This window comes from Zea mays, chromosome 10, assembly GCF_902167145.1.
Source record: "Zea mays cultivar B73 chromosome 10, Zm-B73-REFERENCE-NAM-5.0, whole genome shotgun sequence".
NCBI classification, from domain to species: Eukaryota; Viridiplantae; Streptophyta; class Magnoliopsida; order Poales; family Poaceae; genus Zea; species Zea mays.
Window position 1 is genome coordinate 124,997,694 of NC_050105.1, and position 27,091 is coordinate 125,024,784.

A 27,091-nucleotide genomic window follows, 5' to 3' on the forward strand; every position below is an offset into this window, starting at 1 on the left:
AATAGATAATGCATGGCTCCCACTGTTTCACAAGCTAAGCATGCTTTTGCTTTCTGTGTTCAAGGCCTTATGGATTTCTTGTCAACAGAAAATAGTTTCTGTCCTGATAGAGTAACAAAGGCATGTGTGATTTATTTTATTTCAGTCCCAAATTATTTTTAACTATCCTAACACCACATGGTTGATTTCATGGAGTAATCCATGCCTTCTTTCATTAGGCAGTAGAAAAGGTAAAGGTTGCAAGGGAAGTATTCCCCATGTGAGTTTGTAATCATCCATACACATCTAAAATGTTATCCTTTTTTGTTTGTGCCAGATTGAAGTGTTTAACAACAGTTGCTAGCTTACCAGGATCTCGCACAGAGAAGGTGCATATCTAAAAATCTATTGTTTGATACTGATAGTCACAAAAGGCAACAACGTCTCGGATGTATTTACAAGAATGGTGGTAAGTGTATAAGCTAGCAAACATCTGATCTTTTTCTTTGGAACTGTCTGAATTAGGTAGCAGTGATCTGTCAGATCATGGCATCAACTCCTAATGTTAGACCGCTGAAGCTCCATACAAGTGCCATCAAAATGCCCCAGTCACCCTAACTAAAAACCAGAAACTTAAAAGTCTGGACCCTTGGGATTAGGCAAAAACATGATTAGGCCAATATTTGGCTTTATTCATACATTCGCATAACATAGCTATGTGTGTTTTTATTTCTGACAATATCTGTAATCTAAATGAGTTAAAAGATCCAAATAAAGGTCTCCCAAGATCACAACAAAGGTAATATGAAAGTTTCTGTGCTGATATTTAGATGATCATGATCTCCATCACAATTTTTCAGTTGAAAATGTATGCAATTTATTTTTGGCTTATATATGGCGATATCAGAAATCTCAGTTTGGAGTTTACTTTTCGACCTGCTGTCCCAGGATCTCCTGCTACTTTTCAATTGCAGATTGATTTACTTTAACCCAATTTATTTTTTTAGATAAAGACAAAATTCAAATTTGCGGGGCTATTTCTCTACTCCTTTAAGAAGCGAGCAAGGATAGCCTACGGGGACATGTTTGATTCAGCTTTTTCTGATCGATTTTTCTAAGAATCTGACTGTGGAGAGAATCTAGTTGTGGGAAGAATCTGAGTATCATGAGGATTACATACGAAGGGAGATGAATTGGTCTAAAGGGTTCAGGATCTAAAAAACGATGGATTCCTACTATTGCGACGACTTAGCTGATTCTCTGTTCTTGTTGATTTTGGATGGTTTTTACCAAAATGATTCTTATAGAAGCGGACTAAAAAACTAGGGCGTTTGGCGGTCCGCAACAACTTTTGATAGTCAGAAGCTGAAAAAGCCTAAACAAACAGGGTCGTAGTGCTCCGGTCGCCGATGACGACTATCGTGCATGAGGCCAGCAGGAGCAGAAAGACTAGGGTAAGTTAATATGGACTCGATGGGCATGGGAATAGAAGCGAGCTAAGGTGTTTGCTTCACCTTTATTTGTTTCATTTTTTTATTTGTCTTCTTTCTTATGGGCGTGGACAAGAGATGGCAATATGTAACAGAAATGGTTTTTATGTGATACAAATCTCTATTTTCGATATCTCTATATCTATTTTGTTTCTCATGTCTCCATTTGTTATAATGGTTTAGGAAAATGCCGTTCATGATCTACTATGTTTCTTTGGAAATTAGCTGTTGTAGAATATTATTGCAAGATATTATCTATTTTGTTTCTCATGTCTCCATTTTTCTTATAATGGTTTGGGAAAATATTGTTCATGATCGGTTGTTTCTTTGGAAATTAGATGTGGTAGAATATTATTGCCAGATATTGCTACAATGTCGTACGCTTAGGTCACTACAAAATAGAGGTGGTTTATAATAAAAGTTTTTTTGTTTTACATAAGCCCTACTCCTTTATCTAGAAGCCCAGAGATAGAAGCAAAGCTGAAATATATCGATTTGCAACACGTTTAAATATTTATCTCATTTAAATAAAATCTAACTGTGTAATATATAGAAACCGTAGCGACACACAGACATATAACTAGTTAGCAAATATGTTTGTACGTTACAACGAGGAATATAACTTGTTGCATAATAGTTTATCCAGATAATTTGTAGCTCAAAAAATTAAGTTTAGTGTTCCGACTCGTATATACGAGTATGGGATGCTTTGGTATTTATCCAGTGATCGTCTCTGTGTGTATTTATTTCGTTTTAATCTCAGAATGTGCTGAAGACTGCATCATATATACATAGGGGTGTTAATAAACTCTAAATTTTAGACTACAAACTTTAAAGATCGAATCAGATTAGGATCATACCATATTCCTAGTCTTTTTTATATTCCTAGTCTTTTTTAACTAACATTATTTATAGTAAAAGCTCTAACTTTTTATGAAGTAACATTTAGACCGTGATCCATTACACTAGTACACAACTACACGCAACGTTATTACTAACGGTTTATGATCTCTAAAAATATTTGAAGTGGTCGTAAACAAAGCACAAGAATGGACACATTGTCACAATGAAATCGTTGTGTGGACATCTCCAATTTGCGTGAGCAAATAATAGGGGCATGATTTGGCATTGGGATGTGCATTGTCACACCCGATTTTGAAGGTAAACCGAATGCGAACCATGTACGTGCCAGGATCAGTAATTCACGTACACAGCGATTACATAAATGACTCATCATAGCACAATGCTTCGAATTACAATAAAGAGTAAGTAATAATATTACAAACTAGAGTCATTTACATAATATAAATCAAAGTACACATAATCTAAACGTAGCCAACGTAAATAACCCACCACAGGCAGCTGACTGGGGGAGGTCGCTAGCCTAATCCTCGAACTCGTCGACGTCCTGGAACTCCTGGAGATCCGCCTCGACGCCTTGTTTACCTGAGCATAGATTGCACCAAAGGCAACCTGGTGTTTTGTGAAAGCAAGGGTGAGTACACATCAACGTACTCAGCAAATGTCCTGTTTGGCTGTAGTGGACTAGCTTTATTTGGGGTTAAGGTCAAGCAGTTGCTTTTAGTTGGTCAGGTTATTATTATTAATTGAGAGCCAGGTTTTAACATTAACCCAAGTTATTAACCCAAAGTACCCTTTCCAAACGGAAAGAATACCACTTACCATTACCATAGTCATAACCATCATCATCATCATCTGTAAACCAACCATCTCTGATCAAGTATCTCTAATCAAAGAGGATCCCAAGGCCGCTCATAACCGTGAGCACGGCTGATATATCAGTTTCATTCCCTCTGCAGAGGTCGCACACTTTACCCATGAGTCGTGATTCCCGTTCTGCCCGGGGATCATGACTCCCCATTGATCACTTCCTAGGTGGTCCGGCAGGGTATCACTACGTAGCTTTTACAAAGATTCCCTAGAGGTCATAGCCGCCCGTTAGGTTTCTCCAGTTTGATAAACACAGTACCTCTCCCCGCAGGAGGGTGACTAACAAAAGCAAAACAAAAGAACCTCGGCACTCAGCCTCGGCAGAGCAAGCACTGTGCCTGGACCCCATTGACGGCACGACGGCGAAGCAACTACACCTCTAGTTCCTCTAATTAATTAGCTAAGGGCATCCCATTTCACCCTCATGGTTGCACTGTTATCCCGGGTGGTCTCTCAACGAACAGGTCCTTACGGAGAGGCACTCGAGAAACCGCTCGAGTCCCCTAAATGCCACAAGTATATCATCATATCCAGAGTAAATTCATAGTATCATCATTGTATCTCATCATGTTCATTGATTAAAGTAAAGCGCTAGCATGAAGCTAACCATAGTAACCCAAAAGGTAAATCAAGGACAAGGTAAATAGAAAGCTAGTAAATCCTTAGGTTGTCATAGTATGCGGGACAGTGTATTATAAAGTAAATGGGACATAATGGGTCAGAGGACACTTGCCTTCACCAAACAGATGCTCAGGGTCTTTGATCTCATAGAACTCGAAGAGTTCGATCACTTGGTCGCCATGCTTGATCGTCGATTCCTCGAAGCTCAGAAACGAACCGCGATCTAATCGCAACGCGACGCGAAGACGAACAGGCACAAGCAAACAAACATATACATATGCATAAGAACATTACACCATACAAGATAAAATGTTATAAAAGCGAGCAATATAAAATAGAGAGCGCCTCTACGGTTACGCGAGGAAAAGAACCACTATAGTCGAAGCTACGGTCGAGGGGTTAGCGCGTTTACGTTAAACAAGTACTAATTAGAACATCCAATTCAACATAATTATATTAATTGATATTAATCAAATATAAATTAATACTACTACTTAGTTTTGACTAACTTACTATTTTAATAGTTGACAGTTAAGCAAGTAACTTAATGAATATGAGCGATTCTAAGCGAGACGAATTAACGACGCACGACGTGCAAACACGATGTGCGCAACGCGCGGACACAAACGACTTAGCGCGCGGACAACGCGTGATACGCGCGAATGGCACGCGGCAAGACGCGCGACACACGTGAACGGCACACGACAACGTGTGCGAACAACACGCGCAACACTCGCGAACGACACGCGACGACGTGCGCGAAACAGCACCGCGACACGCGCGGTCCGATATGCGAAACTAATAATTAAACAACGTGATTAAACTAAATAATTATTAATAACTAATATTTCAGTTAAAGTTAATCATATTGGTGACTAATTATAAATGCACAAACCGAATTCCTAAATTAGATTTTTAAATTAAAATGTCGTTCTAGTAGCCACTGATTAAACAAACGTTTAACTAAATTAAATAAAATGTGCAAAAATTGGGATTAAATATTTCTAAATTAAGATTATTTTAATAAGAATCTAACGCAACTTGAATGGATCGAATCGGGTTTAAAACGCAAAAGTTATGAATGTTTTAAACCATACTGTAATTCGCGCGTCCTAATTTACAGAACTGCCATCTTCTTCTTCCTCTCCTCATCTTCTTCCTCCCATCCATGAAAGAGAGAGGAGGGGAAGGGGGCTGCGCAGGGGAGGACGAGACCGGGCCGACCGGGGGCGGGCGCGGCCGCACCGGGCGCGGCCACAGCCGCGGGGGAGCGGTGCGCGCGGGCGTGGGGCGCGTGAGCACGAGCGCCGCCGTCGGCCACCGCCGCCACCGTCGGGGAGGGAAAACGGAGGGGGAGGGGCGCCGCCGCCGGGGAAGGTGAGGGAAGAGTGGGAGATGTTCTGCACGGACGGGAAAACGAAGAAACGAAGAAACCCTAGGCATAACAATGGAGTTTTCTCACCGGGGAAGAAGACCCTCGCCGGAGCCGAGAAGAAATCCTTCGATTGCCGGAGATTCGGGGATCCAATCGACGAATCGAACGCACTGCAACGAAGCCTTCGACGAGACGAACGCAGCGGTACCCTCGGATTCCGCAGACGATGCACAGATTGGGAGTAATTGCTCGCCGGAGTTGTCGCCGGAGTTGGAACCGCCCCGAACTTCGGCGAGCAATACCGGGAGCTAGGGATTGGATTTGGGGGAAACGTTTTGTATTCTGGAACGGGCTCGACGAGATGAAGTCGGACATGTATATATATCTAGGGTTTGGATGAGATGAAAATTCAGTTAAAATTCGGATTTTACTATTTTTAAAATTCGAAAAAGCCTAGAAATCCATATTTTGTGCTCAAAATATTATAGATACTTTCAAAAATTCCAGAAAAATTCCTATAAATGTTTTGGGACCTAATGAACTCAAAAAACATCATTAGAATTTCTAAAAACATTTTTAAGTTCCACAAATAAATAGATTTTGGTTTCCGGAAAATAGAAAAATATTCCGAAAAATATGAAAATTTACCGAGCGCTTCTATAAGATATGTTAACATGTTTCAAACACATTTTGCACTTAGAAACACCATGCAACGACATGAATGCAACAACCAAAGTGCCTCTAGGGCTCATTCCACTAGGTTTACACTATTATAAAACAAAATGATTATCCATTTTTAGGGAAAAGAGAAAGGAAAGCGAAGAACTGAGAGAGTAACACCTGAATTTGGTGGATATTAGAAAAGAAATTTTATACCCTCAAATTCAGGGTGTTACAAATCTAACCCCCTTAACAGAATCTCGTCCTCGAGATTCAAGAAGAGGCTAGCAAGAAAATGAGATTGGTTCATTAGTCTTTCATAGCTTTTTCTAACTTAACTTTGACTCCGCCGGCTTGACTTGTGAATTGGTTGCTTTGACCATCAGATGCTTGAGACCAATTGATGCAATTCTTGAGGATCTCCTGGACCTGTGGGTTAGGACCCACACACGCTTTCGCTGCGCCACTCTGATCTTGTTGGTTGATGTTGATTGCATTGTCTTCATTAGGGTTAGCGGCTAACCCCCTTAACAAGAGCATTGATACACACTTGATGAAGATGCTCCCGACTCTGATCTTGACTGATTTAGAGAGGTTGTTGGATGCCAACCGGGCAGGTGCAAGAGGAAAGGGTATAGATAGAAAAGGTAAGCATAGATGGATTAAAGAGAGAAAAGGGAGAGCACCCAGCTACCTAACTCTATGGCACTCAGCTAGTGAACTGATGTCATTGCGGACCAAGGGCCACAACACATCAACACTCATCACAAAGAAGCAAATCAGTATCACACAAAGACAAACAACACAAACACACAACAACAAGCATCTCGTTGCTACACGATCCTTTTAATTTGAATGGTGGGCTTTCTTGAAAAGGGAATAACTACTCTCTAAGGTTGTTGAAGGACAAGGAGAAGAACAAGACGTGTAGGATGGGGACACGAGCACAATAAGGGATGGAGTTAAAGCAAGGACTGTAATTTACAAGGGAGAAAATGCAACCAATGGTAGGGTAGGTAAACACCATTCTCAAATTGAGATGGGAAAGATGATATTTCAAAAGGTAGGCATAGGATAAGCATCATGAAAAGATCTAGAGATTACAAAGGTAAGCGAGGTAACAGGCAAAAGCCCACCAAAATATTGAGTTAAGGCAAGACTTGCAACACGACAGAGGAAAAAGGGAACGAACAAGAGCGAGATGGGTAAGACTTCACTCTTGAAATGAAATGGGAGAGGAGACTTTAAAATGCAGGTGCAAGATAAGCATCATGGTAAAGATCAAGGGATGACAAGGGTTAAGGTGATAATAGACAAACACAACCAAGGATGTATTTTAGACAAAACTTGTGAGGCATCAAAGAAGGGGAAGCAATCAATGGTGAAGTAGGTGAGGCATTATCCCCAAACAACGATGAAAAGGAGGAGGCTTTAAAGGGTAGGTTGAAAGTAGGCATGTGGCAAGGGCATAGGTATCACGAGGGTTTAAAGGTAATAATGGACAAGGATGTAAAAGAGGAGGTAAATGGGTATAAGAACCAAGGATATAAATACCACAGAGGGTGGAGTTAAGACAGGACGTGCAAGTGAACAAAGAGGGTACGTCCAAGGGCCAGATAGGTAAACTGCCACTCTCAAATTGAGGTAGAAGAGAGGGAATTTTTTTTAAAGAGTAGGAATAAAGATGAGTATCAAGACAAGATCGATGGACGACAAGGTAAGGATGATAGCAAATAACAACACAGTAAGGGATGGAATTAACACAAAGCTTTTAAGGTGACAAGAAGTGAAGAAAAAGAAAAAAAATCAAGGGAGAGATGGGTAACTCACAACTCCCAAACTAGGTTGAAAGAAAGGGGAGGCTTTTAAAGGATAGGTTCAAAGTAAACATTTAGGTGGAAGGCCTCAATATCACAAGGGTCAAAGGCGATAATAGACAAGGGCATAAGGGAAAAGACGAAAGCACAGAAGAGCAGTGGTACAAGTACAACAAAGAATGGAGGTATGTCAAGGCTTACGCGGTAAAGAAGAGGATATAGCCAAGGGTGAGATAAGTAAGACATAGCTCTCGAATTGAGATCGAAAAGAGGGGAGTTCAACAAGCAGACCTAAGATAAGTATCAAGGCAAGATCTACAGATTACAAAGGTAAGGATGATATCAAATAAAAGCTCAACCAAGGATGAAGTTAAGGTGAGGCAAGACTGCAAAGCGACAAAGGGAAAGGAAACGAACAAGAGCGGGATAGGGAAAACAACATTCTTGGATTGAAATGGAATAAGTGAGGCTAAAAAAAATAATTAAACATTATGGTAAATATGGAGAGAGGTCAAGGGTCAAAGGTGATGATAGGCAAGGATATAAAGGAAGAGGTAAATGTGCATAAAAAACCAGGAATCTAGGTACAACCAAGAATAGAGTTCAGATAAGTCTTGCAAGTGGTAAAGTATGGGATATAACCACGGGTGAGATAAGTAAGAGACCACGCTGGAACTAAGGTGGGAGATTGGAGGCTTTAGATAACGAACATAGCGTAATTACCAAGGTAAGATTGAGAGATGATAAGGGTAAAGGCAATAAGAAGCAAAATCACAACAAAGGGTGAGGTTACAAACTCGTGAGCCAAAGAAGAGGATACGACCAAGAGAAAGAAGGTATGAGACGGAAGAGGGGCGATTTTAAAGGGCAGGTATGAGGCAAACATCAATGTAGGATATAGAGGTGTCAAGGGTGCATATGATAATAATTAAAAAGCATAACAAAGGATATAGTTAAGACAAGACTCGCCAAACGACAAAGTGGAGAAAACAATCAAGGGTAAGATCGGTAAGGTTCCAACATAAGGGTTGAAGTAAAGATTCATTACTGAGTGGAGTTACAAGGAAACAACGAGATTACTACAGGTGTGCAAAATAAAACGATCACTCATGGATCATTAGGAAACAAGGGTGGTCAAGGGCATGTTAACCGAAATATTTCAAACAGATATTGGGATATAAAGGTAAGCATATATAAAAATAGGAGTATGCAAGATTCCAATGGTACGAGCATACCAAGACCAAGAAAGTACAATTTGCCAAAAAGATAGAGACTTAACAAGAGAATAGGAAAGGGTCTCAAAAGACAGTAAGATCATGGACATATAAACTGAAATGTTTAAATAGGCAGTAGAGGTACAAGGGTAAGTGCTTTAGATTAAGGGATAAGGGTATTAAAAATGCAAGGATACGAGCATGTCAATAACAAAATGGAATAGAGATGGTCAAATTGTAGCAATTTAATAATGGATGAGGAAAGAGTCCCAAAAGACTAAAGGCTATGGTCAGGGGGCATCTACAAAGATGTCGCAAGCACAAGATGAGATCAGATCTAATAGATTGAGAGAAGTATAGACCATACTAGAATAAAATAAATTTTGTCAAGGGGGCATATAGGAGCACAACATAGAATTAGTCAAGGTGACTAATATTTTGAAGCAGAATCAAGGATGAGATGAAGTCATAATCAATAAGTCCTTAAAACGGCCAATGCTACTCTAGGTCAGCGGTCCTACAGTCAGCACGGTTTTGATACCACTTATGTCACACCCGATTTTGAAGGTAAACCGAATGCGAACCATGTACGTGCCAGGATCAGTAATTCACGTACACAGCGATTACATAAATGACTCATCATAGCACAATGCTTCGAATTACAATAAAGAGTAAGTAATAATATTACAAACTAGAGTCATTTACATAATATAAATCAAAGTACACAGAATTGAAACGTAGCCAACGTAAACAACCCACCACAGGCAGCTGACTGGGGGAGGTCGCTAGCCTAATCCTCGAACTCGTCGACGTCCTGGAACTCCTGGAGATCCGCCTCGACGCCTTGTTTACCTGAGCATAGATTGCACCAAAGGCAACCTGGTGTTTTGTGAAAGCAAGGGTGAGTACACATCAACGTACTCAGCAAATGTCCTGTTTGGCTGTAGTGGACTAGCTTTATTTGGGGTTAAGGTCAAGCAGTTGCTTTTAGTTGGTCAGGTTATTATTATTAATTGAGAGCCAGGTTTTAACATTAACCCAAGCTATTAACCCAAAGTACCCTTTCCAAACGGAAAGAATACCACTTACCATTACCATAGTCATAACCATCATCATCATCATCTGTAAACCAACCATCTCTGATCAAGTATCTCTAATCAAAGAGGATCCCAAGTCCGCTCATAACCGTGAGCACGGCTGATATATCAGTTTCATTCCCTCTGCAGAGGCCGCACACTTTACCCATTGAAAGGGAAATGTGCCTTTGGGCCATTTCTAAGTATTTTGGTGATTGGGTGTCAACACAAGTGCTTAAATATAAATCTATGCCCATGGATGAACAAGGTGCAAATCACAAGTAAAGGTATGTTTCTAAGCCTTAGTACATTGGTTTTGTGTACTAATATATTTGTCTAAGTGTTAGAAACAGAGAGAAGAAGAAAAGGAGAATGTTGGCTGTGTACAGCCAACAGGCTGTTTCGGTCTAGGGCACCGGACTGTCCGGTGGTGCACCGGACAGTGTCCGGTGCGCCAGGCTGCCTCGACCTGAAGACGCTGCTCTCGGGAATTTGCCGACGGCGTACGACTAAAATTCACCGGACTGTCCGGTGAGCCAACGGTCGGCCGGGCCAACGGTCGGTCGCGCGATCTGCGCGAGACACGTGGCCGAGCCAACGGTCGAAAGGGGGCACCGGACTGTCCGGTGTGCACCGGACATGTCCGGTGCGCCAACGGTGCGCCAGATCTGCAACGGTCGGCAACGGTCGGCTGCGCCTGTTAAGGAAAGAAATCGGGCACCGGACAGTGTCCGGTGTGCACCGGACTGTCCGGTGCGCCCGACGATAGAAGGCAAGGATGGCCTTCCAGATTTGTTCTCAACGGCTCCTAGCTGCCTTGGGGCTATAAAAGGGACCCCTAGGCGCATGGAGGAGAACACCAAGCATTCCTACAACATTCTTAAGCACCAAGACATCAATCTCGCGCATTCGTTTCATTGTGATAGCATATAGAGCTCTTGTGGAGTTGTGAACTTCTTGAGTTGTGTTGCGAGCTCTTGTTGCCGCTTATGTGCGTGTTGTTGCTCTGATCTTTTGAAGTCTTGTGTGCGTTGCTCATTCCCCCCTTGTTCTGTGTTTCTTTGTGAAATTCAATTGTAAGGGCGAGAGACTCCAAGTTGTGGAGATTCCTCGCAAACGGGAAAAGATCAAAGAAAAGAAGAACACCGTGGTATTCAAGTTGATCATTGGATCACTTGAGAGGAGTTGAGTGCAACTCTCGTCCGTTGGGACGCCACAACGTGGAGTAGGCAAGTTTTGTACTTGGCCGAACCACGGGATAACCACCGTGTCATCTCTGTGATTGATTTCTTGTGGTTATTGTGTTTTGACTCCTCTCTAGCCACTTGGCCATAATTGTGCTAACACTTAACAAGTTTTTGTGGCTATAAGTCTAAGTTTTACAGGATCACCTATTCACCCCCCCTCTAGGTGCTCTCAATTGGTATCAAAGCCGTTCTCTTCAAGTAGGGACTAATCGCCCGAAGAGATGGATCCTAAGGGAAAGGGGATGGTGGTCGACAACAACGAGAAGGAGTCTATCTTCAACGAGCCGAAGAAGGACAAGTCTACCGACTTGGGCTCAAGCCACAAGCGCAAAGAGGGGAAGAAGAAGAAGACAAGGCGCATCAAGGAGATCGTCTACTACGACAGCGACGAATCCTCTTCTTCCCAAAAGGACGACGAAAACGACTACAGGAAGACGGTCAATTCGAACTTTTCATTTGATTATTCTCGTATTCCACATAGTTCGAATTCGCATTTGCTTTCCATTCCTCTTGGCAAACCTCCACACTTTGATGGGGAGGACTACGGATTTTGGAGTCACAAAATGCGTAGTCATTTATTCTCTCTCCATCCAAGCATATGGGAGATTGTAGAAAATGGAATGAAATTTGATAGCTCGGATAGCCCTATGTTTATTAATGAACAGATTCATAAAAATGCACAAGCTACTACTGTGTTGCTAGCATCTTTGTGCAGGGACGAGTACAATAAGGTGAGCGGCTTGGACAATGCCAAGCAGATATGGGACACCCTCAAGATCTCTCACGAGGGGAACGACATCACCATGCTCACTAAAATGGAGTTGGTGGAGGGCGAGCTTGGAAGATTTGCGATGATAAGGGGCGAGGAGCCAACCCAAACATACAACCGGCTCAAGACCCTTATCAACAAAATAAGGAGCTATGGAAGCACGCGATGGACGGACCATGACGTCGTCCGACTATTACTAAGGTCCTTTACCATTCTTGATCCTCATTTGGTGAATAATATTCGTGAGAATCCCAGGTACACCAAAATGTCGCCCGAGGAAGTCCTAGGAAAATTCGTCAGCGGGCGAATGATGATCAAGGAAGCAAGGTACGTGGACGACGCCTTGAATGGACCGATCAACGAGCCGCAACCTTTTGCTCTCAAAGCAACAAGAAGCAAGGAGGCGCTACCTAGCAAGGTGGCACAAATTGAGGCGGTCGGACTTAACGATGAAGAGATGGCTCTCATCATTAAACGCTTCAAGACGGTACTAAAGGGTCACAAGGGGCAGCCAAGCAAGACCAAGACAAAGGGGAAGCGCTCATGCTTCAAGTGCGGTAAGATTGGTCATTTTATCGCTAACTGCCCCGATAATGATAGTGACCAGGAACAGGGAAACAAGAGGGAAAAGAAGAAGAATTACAAGAAGGCAAAGGGCGAGGCGCATCTAGGCAAGGAGTGGGACTCGGACTGCTCCTCGTCCGACTCCGACAACGAAGGACTCGCCGCTACCGCCTTCAACAAGTCATCCCTCTTCCCAAACGAGCATCACACTTGCCTTATGGCAAGGGAAAAGAAGGTAATCACTCGTAACGCTAGTACTTATGATTCTTCTAGTGATGAGTCGAGTGATGATGATGACATAGACTATTCTAGTTTGTTCAAGGGATTGGATAGAAATAAAATTGATAAAATCAATGAATTGATTGATGCATTGAATGAGAAGGATAAACTCTTAGAGAAACAAGAGGATTTATTGTATGAAGAGCATGATAAATTTGTAGAAGCTCAACGATCTCATGCTCTAGAAGTTAAAAGAAATGAAATGCTTTCTTGTGAATTATCTTCTTGCCATGAGACAATTTCTAAATTAAAGAGCATTAATGATGACTCAAATGCTAAACTAGTAGAAGCAAATAAATCCAACTCTTGTGTTGAACATGTTGAAATTTGCACTAGGTGTAAGGATGTTGATATTAATGCTTGTAGTGAACACTTAGTTTCCATTTCAAAATTGAATAATGAATTAGCTAGTCTTAATGCCCAACTTAAGACTAGCAAGAGTGAATTTGAAAAACTAAAATTTGCAAGGGATGCCTACACTATTGGTAGACACCCCTCAATTAAGGATGGGCTTGGCTTCAAGAGGGAAGCCAAGAACTTAACAAGCCATAAGACTCCCATCTCCACCAAGGAGAAAGGGAAGGCTCCTATGGCTAATAATGTTAAGAAGAATCATGCTTTCATGTACTATGATAGGAGATATTCTAGAAATGCTTTTAGAGGTCATGATGTTTTTGATTCACATGCTTATGACTCTTATGCTATGACTGCTTCTAGTTCTCATGTTATGCATGGTAGAAATGTGTTTAGAAGAAATGTTGTTCATCAAATGCCTAGGAGAAATGTTGTTCATAATGCTCCTAGGAAAGTAGTGAATGAACCTTCTACAATTTATTGTGCTTTAAATGCTTCCTTTGCTATTTGTAGAAAGGATAAGAAAATTGTTGCTAGGAAGTTAGGGGCAAAATGCAAGGGAGACAAAACTTGCATTTGGGTCCCTAAGGATATTTGCACTAACCTTGTAGGACCCAACATGAGTTGGGTACCTAAGACCCAAGCCTAAATTTGCCTTGCAGGTATATGCATCCGGGGGTTCAAGCTGGATTATCGACAGCGGATGCACAAACCATATGACGGGGGAGAAGAAGATGTTCACCTCCTACGTCAAGAATAAGGATTCCCAAGATTCAATTGTATTCGGTGATGGGAATCAAGGCAAGGTAAAAGGGTTAGGTAAAATTGCAATTTCAAATGAGCACTCAATTTCTAATGTGTTTTTAGTTGAGTCTCTGGGATATAATTTGCTATCTGATAGTCAATTATGCAACATGGGGTATAACTGTCTATTTACAAATGTAGATGTGTCTGTCTTTAGAAGAAGTGATGGTTCACTAGCTTTTAAGGGTGTATTAGACGGCAAACTCTACTTAGTTGATTTTGCAAAAGAAGAAGCCGGTCTAGATGCATGCTTAATAGCTAAGACTAGCATGGGCTGGCTGTGGCATCGCCGCTTAGCACATGTGGGGATGAAGAACCTTCACAAGCTTCTTAAGGGAGAACACGTGATAGGTTTGACTAACGTGCAATTCGAAAAAGATAGACCTTGTGCAGCTTGTCAAGCAGGTAAACAAGTAGGAGGAGCACATCACAGCAAGAATGTGATGACCACTTCAAGACCCCTGGAGCTGCTGCATATGGACCTCTTCGGACCCGTCGCCTATCTGAGTATAGGAGGGAGTAAGTATGGTCTAGTTATTGTTGATGACTTTTCCCGCTTCACTTGGGTATTCTTTTTGCAGGATAAGTCTGAAACCCAAGGGACCCTCAAGCGCTTCCTCAGGAGAGCTCAAAATGAGTTTGAGCTCAAGGTGAAGAAGATAAGGAACGACAACGGGTCCGAGTACAAGAACCTTCAAGTGGAGGAGTTCCTTGAAGAGGAAGGGATCAAGCACGAGTTCTCCGCTCCCTACACGCCACAACAAAATGGTGTGGTAGAGAGGAAGAACAGGACGCTCATCGATATGGCGAGGACGATGCTAGGAGAGTTCAAGACCCCCGAGTGCTTTTGGACGGAAGCCGTGAACACGGCTTGCCATGCCATCAACAGGGTCTACCTTCACCGCCTCCTCAAGAAGACTTCGTATGAGCTGCTAACCGGTAACAAACCCAATGTATCTTACTTTCGTGTATTTGGGAGCAAGTGCTACATTCTAGTGAAGAAAGGTAGAAATTCTAAGTTTGCCCCCAAAGCAGTAGAAGGGTTTTTATTAGGTTATGACTCAAATACAAAGGCGTATAGAGTCTTCAACAAATCATCGGGTTTGGTTGAAGTCTCTAGCGACGTTGTATTTGATGAGACTAATGGCTCTCCAAGAGAGCAAGTTGTTGATCTTGATGATGTAGATGAAGAAGATGTTCCAACGGCCGCTATGCGCACCATGGCGATTGGTGATGTGCGACCATAGGAATACTTGGAGCAAGATCAACCTTCTTCCTCAACCATGGTGCATCCCCCAACCCAAGATGACGAACAGGTACCTCAAGTGGAGGCGTATGATCAAGGGGGAGCACAAGATAATCATGTGATGGAGGAAGAAGCGCAACCGGCACCTCCAACCCAAGTTCGAGCGATGATTCAAAGGGATCATCCCGTCGACCAAATTCTGGGTGACATTAGCAAGGGAGTAACTACTCGATCTAGATTAGTTAATTTTTGTGAGCATTACTCCTTTGTCTCTTCTATTGAGCCTTTCAGGGTAGAGGAGGCCTTGCTAGATCCGGACTGGGTGTTAGCCATGCAGGAGGAGCTCAACAACTTCAAGAGGAATGAAGTTTGGACACTGGTGCCTCGTCCGAAGCAAAATGTTGTGGGAACCAAGTGGGTGTTCCGCAACAAACAGGACGAGCACGGGGTGATGACGAGAAACAAGGCTCGACTTGTGGCAAAAGGATATGCCCAAGTCGCAGGTTTGGATTTTGAGGAGACTTTTGCTCCTGTGGCTAGGTTAGAGTCTATTCGTATCTTGCTAGCATATGCCGCTCACCATTCTTTCAGGTTGTTCCAAATGGATGTGAACAACGCTTTCCTCAACGGGCCAATAAAGGAGGAGGTGTACGTAGAGCAACCCCCTGGCTTCGAGGATGAACGGTACCCCGACCATGTGTGTAAGCTCTCTAAGGCGCTCTATGGACTTAAGCAAGCCCCAAGAGCATGGTATGAATGCCTTAGAGACTTTCTAATTGTTAATGCTTTCAAGGTTGGGAAAGCCGATCCAACTCTTTTTACAAAGACATGTGATGGTGATTTGTTTGTGTGCCAAATTTATGTCGATGACATAATATTTGGTTCTACTAACCAAAAGTCTTGTGAAGAGTTTAGCAGGGTGATGACGCAGAAATTCGAGATGTCGATGATGGGCGAGTTGAACTACTTCCTTGGGTTCCAAGTGAAGCAACTCAAGGACGGCACCTTCATCTCTCAAACGAAGTACACGCAAGATCTGCCGAAGCGGTTTGGGATGAAGGACGCCAAGCCCGCGAAGACTCCAATGGGAACCGACGGACACACCGACCTCAACAAAGGAGGTAAGTCCGTTGATCAAAAAGCATACCGGTCAAGGATAGGGTCATTACTTTACTTATGTGCTAGTAGACCGGATATTATGCTTAGCGTATGCATGTGTGCTAGATTTCAATCCGATCCTAAGGAGTGTCACTTAGTGGCGGTGAAGCGAATTTTGAGATATTTAGTTGCTACGCCTTGCTTCGGGCTCTGGTATCCAAAGGGGTCTACCTTTGACTTGGTTGGATACTCAGATTCCGACTATGCTGGATGTAAGGTCGATAGGAAGAGCACATCGGGGACGTGCCAATTCTTAGGAAGGTCCCTGGTGTCATGGAATTCTAAGAAACAAACCTCCGTTGCCCTATCCACCGCTGAGGCCGAGTATGTTGCCGCAGGACAGTGTTGCGCGCAACTACTTTGGATGAGGCAAACCCTCAGGGACTTTGGCTACAATCTGAGCAAAGTCCCACTCCTATGTGATAATGAGAGTGCTATCCGCATGGCGGAAAATCCTGTTGAGCACATCCGCACAAAGCACATAGACATCCGGCATCACTTTTTGAGAGACCACCAGCAAAAGGGGGATATCGAAGTGTTTCATGTTAGCACCGAGAACCAGCTAGCCGATATCTTTACCAAGCCTCTAGATGAGAAGACCTTTTGCAGGCTGCGTAGTGAGCTAAATATCTTAGATTCGCGGAACTTGGATTGAACTGTAGCATACATGTGTTTATGCCTTTGATCATGTTCATTCTGCATTTTGTTGCTTATTGTGGTGCTCAAGTTGTACAAACACTCCAAGTCCGTTGCAAAGTGATGCACATGTTTAGGGGGAGATGTGTTATAACTTGACCCTTTGAGACTAACCATATGCTTGAGTTTGCTTGTTTTAGTCTCGAAGGAGAATTGAAAGGGAAAAGGTGGACTTGGACCATGAAAGACTTCCACTGCACTCCGATGAGAGGGTAACTTATTCCAAGTTCATCTCATGAACTCTTATTGCCATTTGATCTTAATTGAAGATTTTGGTGAGGCAATGGGGTTAAAGGGCCAAAGTTGATCCCGTTTTGGTGCTTGATGCCAAAGGGGGAGAAAATAAAGGCCAAAGCAATAAATGGATCAGCTACCACTTGAGAGATTTTGAAAACAGTAGAATAGAGCTTTTGTTTTGTCAAAACTCTCTTATTGTCTCTTTTGTCAAAAGTTGGCTTCTTGTGGGGAGAAGTAGTGATTATGGGAAAAAGGGGGAGTTTTTGAAATCTTTGATCAATCTCTTTTGGAATGACTCTCTTTATGCTTCAACATGTGTGTTTGACTTAGAGATAGAGATTTAAGTTTGATTTGCAAAAACAAACCAAGTGGTGGCAAAGGATGATCCATATATGCCAAAATTGAATAAAACTCAAATTTGTTTTATTTGAAGTGATTTTGCACTTGTTCTAGTTGCTTTATGTTGTGTTGGCATAAATCACCAAAAAGGGGGAGATTGAAAGGGAAATGTGCCTTTGGGCCATTTCTAAGTATTTTGGTGATTGGGTGTCAACACAAGTGCTTAAATATAAATCTATGCCCATGGATGAACAAGGTGCAAATCACAAGTAAAGGTATGTTTCTAAGCCTTAGTACATTGGTTTTGTGTACTAATATATTTGTCTAAGTGTTAGAAACAGAGAGAAGAAGAAAAGGAGAATGTTGGCTGTGTACAGCCAACAGGCTGTTTCGGTCTGGGGCACCGGACTGTCCGGTGGTGCACCGGACAGTGTCCGGTGCGCCAGGCTGCCTCGACCTGAAGACGCCGCTCTCGGGAATTTGCCGACGGCGTATGGCTAAAATTCACCGGACTGTCTGGTGTGCACCGGACTGTCCGGTGAGCCAACGGTCGGCCGCGCGATCTGCGCGAGACACGTGGCCGAGCCAACGGTCGGAAGGGGGCACCGGACTGTCCGGTGTGCACCGGACATGTCCGGTGCGCCAACGGTGCGCCAGATCTGCAACGGTCGGCAACGGTCGGCTGCGCCTGTTAAGGAAAGAAATCGGGCACCGGACAGTGTCCGGTGTGCACCGGACTGTCCGGTGCGCCCGACGACAGAAGGCAAGGATGGCCTTCCAGATTTGTTCTCAACGGCTCCTAGCTGCCTTGGGGCTATAAAAGGGACCCCTAGGCGCATGGAGGAGAACACCAAGCATTCCTACAACATTCTTAAGCACCAAGACATCAATCTCGCGCATTCGTTTCATTGTGATAGCATATAGAGCTCTTGTGGAGTTGTGAACTTCTTGAGTTGTGTTGCGAGCTCTTGTTGCCGCTTATGTGCGTGTTGTTGCTCTGATCTTTTGAAGTCTTGTGTGCGTTGCTCATTCCCCCCTTGCTCTGTGTTTCTTTGTGAAATTCAATTATAAGGGCGAGAGACTCCAAGTTGTGGAGATTCCTCGCAAACGGGAAAAGATCAAAGAAAAGAAGAACACCGTGGTATTCAAGTTGATCATTGGATCACTTGAGAGGAGTTGAGTGCAACTCTCGTCCGTTGGGACGCCACAACGTGGAGTAGGCAAGTTTTGTACTTGGCCGAACCACGGAATAACCACCGTGTCATCTCTGTGATTGATTTCTTGTGGTTATTGTGTTTTGACTCCTCTCTAGCCACTTGGCCATAATTGTGCTAACACTTAACAAGTTTTTGTGGCTATAAGTCTAAGTTTTACAGGATCACCTATTCACCCCCCCCTCTAGGTGCTCTCACCCATGAGCCGTGATTCCCGTTCTGCCCGGGGATCATGACTCCCCATTGATCACTTCCTAGGTGGTCCGGCAGGGTATCACTACGTAGCTTTTACAAAGATTCCCTAGAGGTCATAGCCGCCCGTTAGGTTTCTCCAGTTTGATAAACACAGTACCATCATTGTATCATCATTGTATCTCATCATGTTCATTGATTAAAGTAAAGCGCTAGCATGAAGCTAACCATAGTAACCCAAAAGGTAAATCAAGGACAAGGTAAATAGAAAGCTAGTAAATCCTTAGGTTGTCATAGTATGCGGGACAGTGTATTATAAAGTAAATGGGACATAATGGGTCAGAGGACACTTGCCTTCACCAAACAGATGCTCAGGGTCTTTGATCTCATAGAACTCGAAGAGTTCGATCACTTGGTCGCCATGCTTGATCGTCGATTCCTCGAAGCTCAGAAACGAACCGCGATCTAATCGCAACGCGACGCGAAGACGAACAGGCACAAGCAAACAAACATATACATATGCATAAGAACATTACACCATACAAGATAAAATGTTATAAAAGCGAGCAATATAAAATAGAGAGCGCCTCTACGGTTACGCGAGGAAAAGAACCACTATAGTCGAAGCTACGGTCGAGGGGTTAGCGCGTTTACGTTAAACAAGTACTAATTAGAACATCCAATTCAACATAATTATATTAATTGATATTAATCAAATATAAATTAATACTACTACTTAGTTTTGACTAACTTACTATTTTAATAGTTGACAGTTAAGCAAGTAACTTAATGAATATGAGCGATTCTAAGCGAGACGAATTAACGACGCACGACGTGCAAACACGATGTGCGCAACGCGCGGACACAAACGACTTAGCGCGCGGACAACGCGTGATACGCGCGAACGGCACGCGGCAAGGCGCGCGACACACGTGAACGGCACACGACAACGCGTGCGAACAACACGCGCAACACTCGCGAACGACACGCGACAACGTGCGCGAAACAGCACCGCGACACGCGCGGTCCGATATGCGAAACTAATAATTAAACAACGTGATTAAACTAAATAATTATTAATAACTAATATTTCAGTTAAAGTTAATCATATTGGTGACTAATTATAAATGCACAAACCGAATTCCTAAATTAGATTTTTAAATTAAAATGTCGTTCTAGTAGCCACTGATTAAACAAACGTTTAACTAAATTAAATAAAATGTGCAAAAATTGGGATAAATATTTCTAAATTAAGATTATTTTAATACGAATCTAACGCAACTTGAATGGATCGAATAGGGTTTAAAACGCAAAAGTTATGAATGTTTTAAACCATACTGTAATTCGCGCGTCCTAATTTACAGAACTGCCATATTCTTCTTCCTCTCCTCATCTTCTTCCTCCCATCCATGGAAGAGAGAGGAGGGGAAGGGGGCTGCGCAGGGGAGGACGAGACCGGGTCGGCCGGGGGCGGGCGCGGCCACAGCCGCCGGGGAGGGGTGCGCGCGGGCGTGGGGCGCGTGAGCACGAGCGCCGCCGTCGGCCACCGCCTCCACCGCCTGGGAGGGGAAAAGGAGCGCCGCCGGGGAGGGAAAACGGAGGGGGAGGGGCACCGCCGCCGGGGAAGGTGAGGGAAGAGTGGGAGATGCTCTGCACGGACGGGAAAACGAAGAAACGAAGAAACCCTAGACATAACAATGGAGGTTTCTCACCGGGGAAGAAGACCCTCGCCGGAGCCGAGAAGAAATCCGTCGATTGCCAGAGATTCGGGGATCCAATCGACGAACCGAACGCGCTGCGACGAAGCCTTCGACGAGACGAACGCAGCGGTACCCTCGGATTCCGCAGACGATGCACGGATTGGGAGTAATTGCTCGCCGGAGTTGTCGCCGGAGTTGGAACCGCCCCGAACTTCGGCGAGCAATACCGGGAGCTAGGGATTGGATTTGGGGGAAACGTTTCGTATTCTGGAACGGGCTCGACGAGATGAAGTCGGACATGCATATATATCTAGGGTTTGGATGAGATGAAAATTCAGTTAAAATTCGGATTTTACTATTTTTAAAATTAGAAAAAGCCTAGAAATTCATATTTTGTGCTCAAAATATTATAGATACTTTCAAAAATTCCAGAAAAATTCCTATAAATGTTTTGGGACCTAATGAACTCAAAAAACATCATTAGAATTTCTAAAAACATTTTTAAGTTCCACAAATAAATAGATTTTGGTTTCCGGAAAATAGAAAAATATTCCGAAAAATATGAAAATTTACCGAGCGCTTCTATAAGATATGTTAACATGTTTCAAACACATTTTGCACTTAGAAACACCATGCAACGGCATGAATGCAACAACCAAAGTGCCTCTAGGGCTCATTCCACTAGGTTTACACTATTATAAAACAAAATGATTCTCCATTTTTAGGGAAAAGAGAAAGGAAAGCGAAGAACTGAGAGAGTAACACCTGAATTTAGTGGATATTAGAAAAGAAATTTTATACCCTCAAATTCAGGGTGTTACATGCATAGTAACAGCCTAAATAGTAGATCAATCATGCACGTGGCAGAAAACAAAACAGTACGACTAACCTTTAAAATAAAAATAGGTGTAGCAAAACAGTCATGACATTAACACGAAAAGTTACTGCTATTAAAAAGTCAATATCATTATGATGGGAAAGAAGGCACTGCTCTTTTACCTATGGCAAAAAAAAACTAAATACAATTGCACATCAAGGAAGTTGATTCACGCTTATACAATTGTACATCAAGGAACTTGTCGGCGTTTCGACCCCGGGGGTCCTTGGACCGACGAGTAAATTGTCGCTGCGTGCCCCAGCCCAGATGGGTTGGCACCGAGACGGAACACAAAGGGGGAAAACCGCGGCTTCGTGTTATCCTGCGCCAGAGTGGGTGCGCTTGCAGTAGGGGTTACAAGCGTTCGCGAGGGAGAGAGAGGGAGAGTCCCGCGCGACCACCCTCCGTATGAGGGCCCTGGCCCTTCCTTTTATAGATGCAAGGAGAGGGTCCAGGTGTACAATGGGGGTGTAGCAATATGCTAACGTGTCCGGCAGAGAGGAGCCAGAGCCCTATGTACATGGTATCGTGGCCGTCGGAGGAGCGTTTGAGCCCTGTAGAAGCACAGCTGTCGGGGTTGTCGGGACCTTGCTGACGTCTCCTTGCTTCCGTAAGGGGCTGAGAGTCGCCGTCGTCATGGACGCACGCGGGGAGCCATCATTACTTGTTACCGGGGCGAGCCTGGATGGGATGCCGGTCTTGTTCCCCCGTAGCCTAAGCTAGCTAGGGGTAGGGTAATCATGTACCCCCTGTGGCGTGGTCGGTCCGAGCCCGAGGTCGGGCGAGGCGGAGACTCCTCCTGAGGCCAAGGCCGGGGTCGGGCGAGGACACGATTCCTCCCGAGGTCGAGGTTGAGGCTGGGCCCTGGGGTCAGGCGAGGCGGAGACCACCTTTCGAGGTCGAGGTCGAGGTCGAGGCCGAGCCCTGGGGTCGGGCGAGGCGGAGACCACCTTCCGAGGCCGTGGCGGGGGCCGAGCCCTAGGGTCGGGCGAGGCGAAGACTTCTCCTGAGGCCGAGGCCCAAGTTCGGGCGAGGCGGAGCTTCCTGTGGCGCCTGAGGCTGGACTCAGCTGCTGTCAGCCTCACCCTGGCGGGTGGCACAGCAGTCGAAGAGGGGCGAGCGGCGCTGTTTTCCTGTCAGGTCAGTCTGTGGGAGGGCGAAGTGACTGTGGTTACTTCGACCTTGCCGACTGAGGCACGCGTGTCAGGATAAGGCGCCAGGCGATCCTTGCATTGAATGCGCCTGCGATACGGTCGGTTGGTGAGGTGATTTGGCCATGGTTGCTTCACAACGAAGCCTTGTCCGAGCTGGGCTTCGGGCGAGTCGAGGGTGCGCCCGTTGCCGAGGAGGCCCTCGGGCGAGGCGTGAATTCGCCTGGGACTACAGTCCCCACCCGAGGCTGGGCTCGGGCGAGGCGAGACCGTGTCCCTTGAGCAGACGAAGCCTTGACCTGAATTGCGCCCATCAGTCTCTGTAGTTTGCGCTGATGGTGATTACCAGCTGAGTTTAGGACTGTTGGGGGTACCCCTAATTATGGTACCCGACAGTAGCCCCCGAGCCTCAAAGGGAGTGTTGGTACTCGCTTGGAGGCTTTGTCGCACTTTTTGCAAGGGGACCGGCCCTTCTCGATTATATTTTGTTCCTGTGGGTGCGCGCGAGCGCACCCGCTGGGTGTAGCCCCCGAGGCCTCGGAGGAGTGGTTTGACTCCTCTGAGGTCTTAATGCCTTTCGTGATGCCTTGGCCGGTCTGGTTGCTGCCTCATGCGATCTGATCGTAGTCCGGGTGCATGGTCAGGTTCCGAGTTTTCAGGCTGGTTTGTTGACGCTGTCAACGGTTTGGCCGGAGCCGGGTTTGCGAGAGCAGCCCCCGAGCCTCTGCACAGAGCGAGAGGACGATCAAGGACTGACTCTGCTTTTATCATACGCCCCTTCGTCGCCTTTCCGCAAGGAGGAGGGGGGAAAGCGCCATGTTGCCCTTGGAGGGCGCTGAACATGGTGTCTCCAGTGAGTTGCTAACGGGTGATCCGAGTGGACGCCCGTGCCCCGTTCTATAAGGGTCGGCTAGTAGCCCAGAGGCGCGCTCCAAAAGTACCTACAGGTGATTTGCCGGACCCGGTCCCGTTCGATAGGGTCCGAGGGCTCGATGCCTCCCTCTGGTGGGATTCCATTACAAAATCGCTCCTGCTGGTCTCGGAAATGTCCTAGGGTACCTCGGGAGCATAGCCCGAGCCTCGGCCATGTATCGGACGTACCCAGAGTCATCCCTCGCTCTGCGTGCTCTGGGGCGGCTGTCGAACCCTTCGAGGGGTCAGCCTTCGAACCCCTGATCAGTAGTGGGCGCGGAGCCCGAGTGCTCTGAGGTGGCTGTCGAACCCTTCCGAGAGGCCAACCTTCGAACCTCTGATCAGTAATGAGCCTGAAGCCCGAGTGCTCTGGGGCGGCTGTCGAACCCTTCCGAGGGGCCAGCCTTCGAACCCCTGATCAGTAGGAGGGCTCGGGGCCCGCTTCCTTCGCGGAGAAGGATCCCTTTCGGAGTATCCCCTTTCCCGGTCCCTGTAGCAAGAGAGAGAAAGGGGAAGAATAAAAGGGATACGAATTTAAATGATGTGGCGCACCTTTTTTGACGCGGTCATCATGGCGGAGGTGAAACGTTGCCCGCTTCGCCTGCCAAAGGTGTCGCTTGCCCTGTCGTGAAGTTAATGCGACGGGATGGGTGGTTCGCGGGGCAGCCATTGTGCGAGCCGCTCGAGGGACGGAACACGGGCGCGTCGTCTTCACGCCGTGGGAGAGGGCTCCCCTGCTGCTTCAGGAGGGGACGTGAGCCTGCAGACGATTTGACTGCTGCTTCCGTTGGCCTGCTGCCGCCATTACTGCCGGCCCACTTTTGGCTATATCGACCGTCGCGTCTCCTCCCGCGGCTGACTGACCCGTGACAGATGTGCTCGGTTGGCACTGTTGGGCCATGCGCAGGGTTGCCTCGAGTCGCGGCACCGGTTCCGCAGTCGAGGAGGCGTGACATTGGCGCAAGTGGCGGTGCAGTTTTTCGCACGTAGTAACCGACGCGCCGGTTACATGACGTGGGCCTGGGCCTCCATGCTGGATGCATCAAAATCGAAGGGGTGCGTCTCCGTGGTGCGGTTGCATGCCACCTGCTTGGCGGTCCGCCCTTTCAACCGCCGGTTTCGACGAGGGTGGAGGAGTGCTTGTAACCGCGGGGCGGTTACACGCTCCGCGCGCGGCGGTTTGGCTTCTTCTGTCTCGGGCCAGCTTGCATGACGCGTGGGACCTAGCCCTCGTGTCGTAGGGGGAGGACCCTGGGGCACGTTAGTGAAGACTTAGTCCACGACGCCTGAGGACGCGAGTGTGGAGAGCCGCCTTTAAAAAGGGATCGACTCCCGGGTGGTAGCCATGTCTTCGCACTTCCCTCATGCATCGCATCCTTCAACCTTCCGAGCCCCCGGATGGGGAGCGCCCGCGTTGCCTTCATCTTGTTGTTGGAGGAGCGCAACCTTACGGAGGTGGGCACCCTTCATCCATCGCTCGGCTTCAAGGATTTTCATCAGGCAGCCCGGCTGCATTCCCCCACCGATGGTCACCCAGGATGGTGACCACCAGTTCGATGGTGGGGAGAAGCAAGCCGGGCTGCGGCCTCTGCCCCGCCCTCAGCTTCAAGGATCTTCATCATCCTTGCTGTGGCGGGGGGCGAGCTGAGCCGGAGCTCTACCTCCAGTATGGGCCGACGAGCCACCTCTTCCTTCAGCATTCAGGGGAGAGGGCGCTCACCGGCTTAGCGGAGGGGGCGGACTTTGACAGCGCGGGGCCGGTCGGCCGCAGGTGTCGTCAGCTCCAGCATGCATGGCTCGCTGGCTCAGCTGGCTCTGGCGCAGCTTCCGGTGCCACCTCCTACCGCTGGGGCGGAGTGTGGCTATCTGCCCGCCGTACGGGCGGTTGTTGCGCCGTGCGCACTGGGGGACCGTCCAAGACGTCGCACGCCGCTAGGGCGGCGTTCGTGTTCTTGGATTGTCTCGTGCTCGCTCCGGCACGACGCCTCCGCGTGGAGGTCGGTGCTCGCCCGTCCGGAAGGACTTGAGTGGGGATCTGCCGGTGGGCAGGTGGCTGCCGTCGTTGGTGCTGAGGTGGTGGCAGTCGGAGAAGGTTTCTCCACCGACGAGACCGTCGGCGCCACCCGTGGACTGACCTCCGGCTCTTTGGCTTTGATAGCTTGTCCTCGCCCCTCGAGTGGGGACGCGGGCGAGGGCCTTGTCGCAGCAGCGTCTGCCTTGAGGTCATCGATGCTGCTGTTTAGCTGCCCGGAGCGGAGGTCGTCGTCGCTGCTGATGGAGCGGTCGACGGCGAGCCACCTAGAATTTGTCGTCCCGCAGGCCCTCCGACGTGGAGGTTGTTCATACCCGCGGGAGTGGAATCGGAGTTCCGTTTGTAATGGCACCTTGAGTGCCGGTGTTTGTTCATTGTGGCTGTCGAAGCCTGAACATCTAGGTATTTGAGTGTAATACCGTGTTTCTTCCTCATTTCGAGCACTAGGACTCGCCTGTTGGCTAGCTGAAACGCTTAACCGAGTGTGAGTTGCCCTGTGCGGAAGGTGACGAGTGAGGTATCCGTATCCTAGAGGCGTAGGAGTCCCTCGGCTCGGTCGGCCTTGCCACCCAAGGCTTCTCTTGCTCAGTTAAAGAACCCTCGGCTGCTCTGCGATGAGCCGGAGCCGGAGGCAGCGGTGTTAGCGTGGACAAATGTGGAGTCGGCTCGAGAAGAAGCTTCGTTGGCCCGGGAGCACGTGGCCTCCTTGGCCGAGGAGGTGCAGCAGCGGTAGCTGGAGCTTGGCCAGGTCGTCCGCCGGCGAGACCAACCCCGGAGTCGGGCTACCGAGGCCATGAGTCGGGCTGAGGTCCTCGGGGGACAGCTGGCTGAGGCTACGGAGCGGTCGGTGGAGGTGTTTGCCCGGGCCGAGACCCTTACGGAGACCTTGGCTATGATGGCCCGAGCTTGGTGCTGGCCTCCTCCTTCGAGGTGGAGATCCTTCCGCCCGCGTCGCCGTCCGAGGCCGGGCCAGATTCCGCCGAAGGTGGAGACGACGCCGAGGGTCCTATTGCTCCCTCTATTGATGTCTGAACCTGCAGGGAGAGTTTGTCTGTAGTGTGCGTATGTTTTTCACGGCCGCCGAGGCCCAAACATATCATTGTCATGTTGTAAAGCTGCGTTTCCTTTCCTCTTGTTTCGAGTATCAGGACTTGTTCGTCGGTAACAGAATCGTTTATCCGAGCGAGAGTTACTTTTCACGGAAGGTGACGAGTGAGGTATCCATATCCCGGAGGCGTAGGAGTCCCTCGGCTCGGTCGGACTCGTCGCTTACGTGCACTCTTACTCGTTCGTAGGATTCTGTTATCGATATAGTCGAGAAGGCACGAAAAATCGTTCTGGCAGAAAAGTTTTCGAG